The 7,431-nt window shown below is 46.3% G+C and overlaps 1 non-coding gene across 1 annotated transcript; it reads right to left on the bottom strand.

Moving 5' to 3' along the window:
• Positions 1-7,044: 7,044 nt before the first annotated feature.
• Positions 7,045-7,119, bottom strand: Trnal-caa (transfer RNA leucine (anticodon CAA)). Its single transcript has one exon. It is a non-coding gene; the product is annotated as a tRNA-Leu (tRNA).
• Positions 7,120-7,431: the final 312 nt, after the last annotated feature.

Raw genomic sequence — 7,431 nt, 5'->3', positions numbered from 1 at the left:
CGCAACATATGTCTCCGCTGTTACCATAAATGGCGAGTTATGTACCGACGCAAAGGCGATTGCCGAGCACTTTGCTGAGCACTTTGGTCGAGCCTTTGCGTCGCAGAATTACCCCCCAGCCTTTCGCACATTCAATCGGCAGCTGGAATGGAACGTCCTCTCCTTCACTACACGCTGCAGTGAATCCTATAATCCTCAGTGCCCTAGCACATTGCCCCAACACAACTCCTGGGCCTGATCGCATCTACAGCCATACGATAAAACAGCTCTCATCTGACTACAAGCGACATCTTCTCGTCATCTTCAACCGGATATGGTGCGATGGCGTCTTTCCATCGCAATGGCGGGAGAGCACCATCATTCCAGTGCTCAAACCCCGTAAAAACCCGCTTGATGTGGATAGCTATCGGCCCATCAGCCTCACTAGCGTTCTTTGTAAGTTGCTGGAATGTGTGGTATATCGGCGGTTGGGTTGGGTCCTGGAGTCGCGTGGCTTGCTGGCTCCATGTTAGGGTGGCTTCCGCCAGGGTCCCTCTACCACTGATAATCTTGTGACGATCGAGTCTACCATCCGAACAGTCTTTTCCAGACGGCAACACCTGATTGCCGTCTTTTTTGACTTACGTAAAGCGTACAACATGGCTGGATCATATCCTTGCCACATTGTATGAGTGGGGTCTCCGGGGACCACTCCCGAATTTTATCCAAAACTTCCTGTCCTCCGTACTTTCCAAGTTGGTGCCTCCCATAGTTCCACCCATATCCAGGAGAATGGAGTCCCGCAGGGCTCTGTATTGAGTGTCTCTCTATTTTTAGTGGCCATTAACGGTCTAGCAGCAGCAGTCGGTCCCTCTCTCTCACCGTCTCTGTATGCAAACAACTTCTGCATTTCGTACTGCTGCTCCAATATTGTTATTGCTGAGCGGCGCCTCCAGGGAGCCATCCAAAAGGCGCAGTCATGGGCTCTAGCCCATGGCTTCCAGTTTTCAGCCGCAAAGTCGTGTGTCATGCTCTTCTGTTGGCTTCTTACCATTCATCCGGAACCCACACTTTACCTTAATGACGATCCACTCTCTGTAGTATAGACATATAAATTCCTACGACTGGTTTTCGACACTCGATTGACTTGGCTCCCTCATCTTCATCAGCTTAAGTAGAAGTGCTGGCAGCACCTCAATGCCCTCCGTGCCTGAGCAGCACCAATTAGGGTGCAGATCACTGCACGCTACTGCGGCTCTACAGAGCCATTGTCCAATCCTGAATTGACTATGGGAGTGTGGTTTATGGTTCGGCAGCATCTTCAGCATTGCATTTATTCGACCCTGTGCACCACTGTGGGGTTTGGTTTGCGACAGAAGCTTTTAGGACGAGTCCGGTGATCAGCATACTGGTGGAGGCTGGTGTCCCTCCACTACAGATCAGACGTGCGCAACTGCTCGCCAGTTACGTAGCACACATTCATAGTTCCCCTGCGCATCCAAATAACCGTCTTTTTTTCCCGACCATGACAGTCCATCTCCCGCATCGGCGGCCCAGATCGGGGCTAACGATTACAGTTCGCATGCTGTCCCTTCACTCCATACTGGAGTCTTTCCCTTTACCACCTCTTCTTGCGGCCCGTTCATATACGCCTCCATGGTGTACGTCTCGGCCGCAGCTTCGTCTTGACCTTTTGCATGGCCCTAAGGACTCCGTTAATCCCGCCGCTCTCCGCTGTCACTTCCTCTCGATTCTTGACGTGTTCCTGGGCTCTGATGTTGTTTACACTGATGGCTCAATAGCTGATTGTCACGTAGGCTTCCCATATGTTCATGGAAGACTCCTTGCCAGTTGGCTGCAGTGTTTTCACTGCAGAGCTGGCGGGCACATCTCGTGCTCTTGAGTACATCCGCTTATGCCCTGGCGAGTCATTCTTCCTGTGTACTGACTCACTGAGCAGCCTACAAGCTATCGACCAGTCCTATCCTCTCCACCCTCTGGTAGCGCCCATTCAGGAGTCCATCTATGCCCTGGTACAGTCCCGCCGCTCCGTGGTGTTTGTGTGGACCCCAGAACACGTTGGAATCCCCGGCAACGAACTTGCTGACAGGCTGGCCAAACAGGCGACACGGAAACCGTTTCTGGAGTTGGGCATCTCCGAAGCTGACCTGCATTCTGTCTTACACCGCAGGGTTTTCCGGCTCTGGGAGATGGAATGGCATAACAGCACGCACAACAAACTCCGTGTCATTAAGGAGACCATGGATGTGTGGAAGTCTTTCATGCGGGCCTCTCGCAGGGAATCAGTTGTCTTCTGCTGGCTTCGCATTGGCCATACGTGGCAAACGCATGGATACCTTTTCCGTCGCGAGGACCCACCTCAGTGTCACTGTGGCTCCCAAATGACAGTCGTCCACCTCTTGCTGGACTGCCCACTTTTAGCGGCAGATTTTTAACTTTCCCAGCACCCTGCCTTCGGTGTTGGGCGACAATGCCTCCACAGCAGCTTTAGTTTTCCGTTTTATCCTCGAGAGTGGGTTTTATACTTCTATGTAGGTTTTAGCACATGTCCTTTGTCCCTCTGTGTGTTCCACCCTAGTGCTTTTACGGTGGAGGTTTTAATGTGTTGCAGAGTGGCTGCCTTTTCCTTTTTATTCTAATGGTTGGCCAGCCACTGTAATCTGCTTTCATTTTTTACTCTATTTCTAGCGTCTCTCTGTTTTCTTGTCCTCTTTTGTTGCTTTTAGTGTTCGTTGCCTTCCCTTCGTTCTTGTGGATTTTCCTTTCCTTCCGTTTTGTGTTATAAGTTTCGTCCGTTTTATTCTAAAACTTGTGACACTGTTTTATTAGGAACAAGGGACCGAAGACCTCATAGTTTGGTCCCTTCTCCCGCCTTTAAACCAACCAACCAACCGACAATATCGCCGAATGAAGTCTTCCTCGCGGGCCTAACGTGGTACCCAGTCCATCTCGTGTTACCCTTCATACTTCCAACATACGCAAACGTTCCCTCCGCTATATAGAGGCTCCTATATCCCAGCACAAACGATGTGAATGAATCGAGCATTCTGATTGGCTGTTATTGAATTTACCCGCCGAATTACTGATACCGCTGATATTGAAGCGCTGCCCACCTTTCTTTTTCCTTCTGGAGACGAGACTTTCAGCTGTTATTTTACACAGATCGTCATATCGCACTGACAATTAAATCATACAAACTGCCATACATATCGTCAAATATGGAAAGACTCTTACAGTAGGCCACAATCATCCTCTCAAGTCATCCCATTACATAAACCATACTAACATTACAATGCAATATATACACATTTTACACAACATAAACCACACTAACTTTATAATACAATATATACATATTTAACACAAACTGTGCACTTATCTTTTATGTCCATACAGCACGCGAAAACGTTATCGTATGCATACTCTCACACCGGTTATATGTCACGATACTACCCAGTCCGAGGGAAGCGCCTTTTGCACCAACAACTAAACCTCGCAAAGTGTCATACATATCATCAAATACGGAAAGACTCTTATTCAGCTACACTGTTCTCCCACTGAGGACAGGAGCTTGAATATTTAACTACAACGGCTACACAATAGAACGAACTCCAACTGGTATATTTCATGTGGAGAGTGACACATACATTAACGTACATGAATGTGTAATAACTTTTACTAATGTGTACTAATGTGCACGTGTTTCCGCTAGGCGCAAACACATTACTGCTCCTGCTTCTTTGCCTGCTCGCTTTTTTCTACACACATCTCCAGACTCGGAGATTACAAGAACACGTGTATTGTCGCCATAATATTATACCATTTTCGTGGTACTTCTCGATACCAAGCACTAGATAGCATCCTACCGATTGTTAGCACAACATAATTCCCGAGATATAGACTGGAAATTATATCTCTACAACCCCAAACTTTAGTGAGGTGGAACGTGCTGTAAACCACTGAGTAACTATAAAGAAATACAGTAAACTATTATTTCCACTCTCGAATACCGATGTCGGTGATGTAACAGATCCCAAATCAGCCGTGCAAATTACAAGACAACTAAGGTCTTCACCATGTCTAGAGAACAGGTAAACGTGTCTTCTACACACCACAATCGATTTTCTCTCAACTAAATAAAGGCGCGAAATGTGCAGAAACAGTCAACCGAACAATTTACGTGGGAGGAAATAACGGTCCAGCGCAAACGCACAATCTTCTCAAATTTCAACTTGATCATGAAAGCCGCCCAACACATACTAAGTATTAGCTGACTATTCGGTAGTCTAGAGGACTGTAAAGTTAAGTCAGATACATTCCTACACTCCAACAGGCCTATGTATTCAGACCAGTGTGCAATTTGCAGGGGGAGATGGGGGGAATTCCCCCCCCCCCCCCCCCCCCCCTCTGCATCAGACCATCCCCTCCTCTGGTTTAGTTTATGAATCTCAACTTGAGATGTTTATTTCCCATTCACTAGAGTAGAACTTTACATATAATTTAAATTTGTGGAGCCGTACACTGAAAGTCTTTAATACAGTATTACTATTAATACTAGTAATATGTTTGCATATTAATTTTGAAAAAGTGTTATGTGGCAGTCAAGCATTACAAAACATTTGGAACTAAATCATCATTCTCATGTTGTCATTGTTACTTTCGTCTAAGGTGCCTCATTCGTTTATTTGCGAGCTTCCGAGGGAAGTAGTGTGGCAGTTATACCGCAGCAGTCGTACTGCAGAGTTGGGTGAGCTGGGGGCTGAAATTCCCACCCCGGGCCCTGACACAGGGTGGTAGCCGGCCCGGTACCTGTGCGAACATTTACCTTTAGGCCACCTTTTGGCAACGGTATGGCGCGGACTAACGCGCCTGGGACGAACACTGTAACTGACTAACTTACGGGCATGAGTATTTATTGCTGTCCATTTGGGGCAATGACGCTATGTCTTGCTGAGGATGTCTTTCTGGGCTCATCAGCATTCTTAGCTGGACTTCGATGTCACAACAGTAGCTTTAGTGGCCGACCGATGTGGCCGAGTGGTTCTAGGCGCTTCAGTCTGGAACCGCGCGACCACTACGGTCTCAGGTTCGAATCCTGCCTCGGGCATGGATTCGTGTGATGTCCTTAGGTTAGTTGGGTTTAAGTAGTTCTAAATTCTAGGAGACTGATGACCTCAGATGTTAAGTTCCATAGTGCTCAGAGCCACTTGAACCATTCAGTAGCTATAGTGCTTCATGTTTGTGCTTTCCCACCCACCCTGTCAGTTACTCGGCATAGTTCTGTGACTTCAGAATGACGTTATGATCCCCCCTTAGTCAGGTCCTTCTGCTGAATTAATGATTCAAACGTCTCACTCGAGCGAGGTGAAGCAATGTAGTCCCAGGAATGACTTTCCGTGACTTGCCCTTTAATTCCACTTGCATTATCAGCTGTTTTCCTATTTGTTAGTCTAAGTGCTACATGGCGTGATAGTTTGGTTTCTTTGGCTGAGCACTGGCTGGAGAGAACTTCAAGAAAATTTTGCAGTTGCGCACGAGATCGTTCTGTGACGCAACAGTAAGAGCATTGCCATGAAGATATTTATGATACCTGAAGTTTATCGGATCATCGAAACTGGTACTTAACACTAAATAAGTTCACAAGCAGCTCTTGTTGATTCTGAAATCTGATTTCTTCAAATATGGTAAAGAATTTTGACATGAAGGAAACTGAGACCAAATCATGTGAAAGGGTATGTTGCATGGATATGGCGGGAGGAACTTACATTCGTGGGAGTTAGATGAGCAATATTTCATTAAGCTAGGAAGAGGGTCGACTGGAGTCGTTGTTTAAGTTGACACTGGTGATAAGAAGGAGAAATCTCTCAGATTTTTTCATTGCGTGCGAGAGGAAAATTGTTAAAATTGTCCTGGAAGAGGAAATGAAGTGCTGGGAGATGAAATGAATTTGAGAATGCAGATATAGCGGTAGGATACGGAAAGCAAGATGGAGTGCTTATTGCTCAAGTGTTTGAAGAGCATGGTTAAGACGTGAGGATATGGGAGGTCTATGCTACATTTACATATTCGGGAGTTGAGGATATGATAGTGTTGCTTGTATGAATAACGCTGTTAGGATTTAGACCACAATTTACGCCAGATAATAATATTAGTAATTTAAGTCTACTCTGAGAATTGCATGGTCAGCAGATGGTTATTCCAGTTTGGGTTTTGACTAATTATTTATCTAAGATATTTTAGTAATTTAGTTCTGTGGAGCAAACGAGTGTTAATCGTTAGACGGAGGTGCTGAATGAAATAAGTGGCGGCTTTTTTCCTATAGTATTGCCTTCTAAAACACTAAGACACTGTTTTCATTTTCTGATTAATACTTGCAACAGAATGATTATTTTATTTTGTACGTTCTGTAATATTTCCCTATTATTAGCGTGCGTGAGTCATTTATATCGAACTTCAAATGGACGTCCAATGTGGTGGACACATCTATGCTATTACAGTCCTTGCTTGACAATCTTAAAACGTTATCCATTGTCTTCGGAAACCATTATACGTCATCGTGATAAAATATAGGTTATCATTATTGGTTCTGTTACTTTTTCCAACATAGCGTTTCCTATGGGCATTTTCAAAAGCTATAAATGCTCCCAATTAATTTCAGCTTGCACTAGAAGCAAGCACATGATGAGCTGAACCATGGCGCGAAGAAGGATTGTTTATGAAGCTTCCTGGCAGATTAAAACTGTGTGCCCGACCGAGACTCGAACTCGGGACCTTTGCCTTTCGCGGGCAAGTGCTCTACCAACTGAGCTACCGAAGCACGACTCACGGCCGGTACTCACAGCTTTACTTCTGCCAGTGCCTCGTCTCCTACCTTCCAAACTTTACAGAAGCTCTCCTGCGAACCTTGCAGAACTAGCACTCCTGAAAGAAAGGGTATTGCGGAGACATGGCTTCGCCACAGCCTGGGGGATGTTTCCAGAATGAGATTTTCACTCTGCAGCGGAGTGTGCGCTGATATGAAACTTCCTGGCAGATTAAAACTGTGTGCCCGACCGAGACTCGAACTCGGGACCTTTGCCTTTTGCGGGCAAGTGCTCTACCAACTGAGCTACCGAAGCACGACTCACGGCCGGTGCTCACAGCTTTACTTCTTCCAGTACCTCGTCTCCTACCTTCCAAACTTTACAGAAGCTCTCCTGCGAACCTTGCAGAACTAGCACTCCTGAAAGAAAGGGTATTGTGGAGACATGGCTTAGCCACAGCCTGCGGGATGTTTCCAGAATGAGATTTTCACTCTGCAGCGGGGTGTGCGCTGATATGAAACTTCCTGGCAGATTAATACTGTGTGCCCGACCAAGACTCGAACTCGGGACCTTTGCCTTTCGCGGGCAAGTGCTCTACCAACTGAGCTACCGAAGCACGACTCACGGC

Source organism: Schistocerca serialis, chromosome 4 (assembly GCF_023864345.2).
Source record: "Schistocerca serialis cubense isolate TAMUIC-IGC-003099 chromosome 4, iqSchSeri2.2, whole genome shotgun sequence".
Taxonomy (NCBI): Eukaryota; Metazoa; Arthropoda; class Insecta; order Orthoptera; family Acrididae; genus Schistocerca; species Schistocerca serialis.
Note: the sequence above shows the minus strand (reverse complement) of the source record. Positions and strands in the feature narration are given on the sequence as shown.